This window comes from Molothrus aeneus, chromosome 5 (assembly GCF_037042795.1).
Source record: "Molothrus aeneus isolate 106 chromosome 5, BPBGC_Maene_1.0, whole genome shotgun sequence".
Classification (NCBI taxonomy): domain Eukaryota; kingdom Metazoa; phylum Chordata; class Aves; order Passeriformes; family Icteridae; genus Molothrus; species Molothrus aeneus.
In genome coordinates this window covers 46,318-49,188 of record NC_089650.1, presented here as the reverse complement: position 1 = coordinate 49,188, position 2,871 = coordinate 46,318, and the positions used below count along the sequence as shown (strand labels likewise).

The window sequence follows — 2,871 nt, the reverse complement described above, 5'->3', positions numbered from 1 at the left end:
AGAAGCAGTTGTTTTTGCTGATGTCTCAGTTTCTGGTGCAGCTCTAAGCATCTCCACTTTTTTTTCTATTTTAGGTGGTCCGCTTGCCATCTATCCTGGCCGAGCATGCCCATTCCAGGTGTGTGCAGGCTTAAGGTATTGTTGTGGCATCCTTGTCAGATTTGGGAGGTTGTGTTTTCACAGTGTCTCAGCATGCTTTTCTGCTTTGTTTCTTTGCAGGTGCTGTCGCTGCCCTAGGCACGCCCTGGATCAGAGGAGGGCAGGTGAGTCGGGGTTTAGGCAGGCTGACTCATAGGTGAGCGTTACACAGCAGCATGCTAAGCGTGTCCCTTTTCTCTTTGCAGGTATCTTCTGGGCATCCTCTGGAGTCAAATCAAGATTTGAGGTGAGCTGGGGCAGTGGTGCGGAGGAGTCCCGGGGATTACTGCTTTTGAGGGCAATAGTCACCTTTTCTGTTTTGTCTTAGGTACCCTGAGGAGCCTCGTAGCCAAAGGTTGGAAAGGACAGCACCGAGGCACACACAGAGCATGTTTCATCATCCACGTCCGACCAAGGATGGATTTTGTCCGCTCCTTTTCCAAAAGCTAAGTGTCGGGGCCAGTGGTTGGGAGAAGGGGAAAAACCTTTACTATCGCAGAGGGCAATTTGATGTCAGCTTGGTGGAGAGGTCTGTAGCGGGACAGGCTCTCTGGAAGTAAAGGGAGAGGGTTTCTCCTCAGCCTGACCAGAGCCTTTGCCGGGCAGGGCAGTTCCGACCCATCTCAGGATTCTCGTGAACTTTGTGTCGTCCGCCTTCCTTGACTCGACGTTGTCACAGATCTTTCCCCTGAGTAGCTCGCCTTCAGGTCCGGAGCTATCGCCACGGTCACCCAGCAGTCGGCTTCCTTCTCTAGGCTCGCTGAGCCTCTCGAGCATCCTCTTAACTGCTGTGGCACTAACTTGTTTTAACGAGTTCCGTTTCATCATCACGTGCTCTCGTCATAGGGCTTCCTTTCCTTTGGCATCATCAGCCTCTGGCTCATCTTGCGTTAGGAATCTCGGGTCCCTACGGGGACAGTGCCAGGCAGTTGCCACTTGTCTCTGTGTTATGTCACCCATGTCTATGTTATGTTGTCCGTGTCTGTGTCCGTTGTCTTCCATGTCATAGGCCTTTGTTACGTCTCGATGCTTTATCGGCACTATTCTGTGCCATATAGGCCGTATTCTACTCACGTTCCTTTCTGGATATCCCTTCTTCTGGCATCTTTACATTTTTACTCTTTGAGACAGGAATGTCTCAAAGGGACAAGATGTTCTCATCCATCTTCCTTCTCACTACCAGCTTTGGTAGTGCCTTTTTTCCATGCCATTCTCTTGGACTGCTAGAGGGAGTGTCTTACACCCTCCTCATGTGACTGCAGTACTTCTATAGGTTCCATCTTCTCAAGGGTATAGGACTCAAGAATTCATCTTCCAGCAAGTTATCTCAAGTCCTGGCTTTTATATTGTGTGTACCTATGTTGGCTTATACTGTATGTACCTACACTCTATGTACACTTGCACTGTATGCATCGACTTACATTGTTGTGTGTACTTATATTGTACCACTTATGGTTGGAGCTGCCCTGCCAAGGCACATAGTCACAGTTAGGTAGAAGAGTTATAAAAACTTTACTGTTCATCTATCTTTTATGGGATTTTGGGTAGAAAACTTATTGGTCCAGAGTGGAGACAAGTCCTAGCTGTCAGATAGCCACTTGTTGACCGCTTCCTGTCGTCTCACAGGTCCCTGAGGCTGCTGATTTCCCCAGAATCTACCAATTGATGTCAAGCAGCGCAGCCAGAAGATGTGTCGCAGCACGTTCTTCAGCGTCTCGAGTAAGGGCCGCAGCGAGCGTGTAAGTGGGAAGAGTGTGTGAGCGTGTGTGAGAGCACGTGTTTGTCTGCGTCTGCTCGTCTCTGCATGTGTCAGCGCATGCTGACTGGATTTAACCTTGTGTGTGTGACTTTTGCTTTTCAAGTTTTTCAACTCATTTTTAAATTTAGAATAAAAAATCCCCAGCTGGGTTCCCCCCCCCCCCCCCCCCCGGCTGTTTTTTTTTTTTTTTCCTTGGTCCCGGTCAGTCTGTGAGGCGACGTTCATCACCAAAGTTTGGGTGCGGACCGTCCAGGGACCAGGGTTTTTTTGTCAAGCAGGAGGATTTTTTTGAGGCTCCCGGGAACCACGTTCCCAAGGACCAATGATTGCTGGGGTGTAATTTAGCAGTTGTGATGAGAGGGATGGTGACTTCGTGTGTCATTTGAAGGGGGTGTTAATGGTAGATGAGTGTTGTTTTTTGTGTGCTTTTGTTGGTTTGGGTTTCCTATAACAATAAATCCACATGTAATGAAAATAGAAAAAGGTTATCATCTTGTGTTAATATGTGTGTTGTGTTGTATTGCTCTGTATTGCAGGGTGAGCACAGGGTGAACTCTCTCCTCCTTGCTGTGACACCTGGGCTGGCAGGGATGACACAGTGACCTCGGCCGGCCGATGCTGCCTGTGCCATCACCTGGCACTGACGTGTTTGATGAAAATCCTTTCGCTGGGATTTTTCTCCTGAGAAGCCTCAGAACAGAAATGGAACCAGTAACAATCTGCTGGCTGTGGAGTGTGGCCTGGAGATGGTTTAGCACCAGGGGCATCTTAGATTAGTCTCCTGTGCATTGTTTCTACTTGATGACCAATCATGGTCCAGCTGCGTCGGGGCTGTGAGCAGTCCCAGGTTTTTATTATTCATTCCTTTCCAGCTCTCTGATGTCTCCTTGCTCTTTTAGTGTAGTTCTAATATCTCATTTTCTTTTAATATAATAGAGATCATAAAATAATATTTCAGCCTTCTGAAAGGTGGA

General features: G+C 48.1%; 1 long non-coding RNA gene across 1 annotated transcript; it reads left to right on the top strand.

The window, feature by feature from the left end:
* The first annotated feature begins 213 nt into the window (after positions 1-213).
* Positions 214-2,871, top strand: LOC136556680 (uncharacterized). The gene is made up of 4 exons (XR_010783691.1): positions 214-263; positions 345-385; positions 467-1,877; positions 2,434-2,871. It is a non-coding gene; the product is annotated as an uncharacterized lncRNA (long non-coding RNA).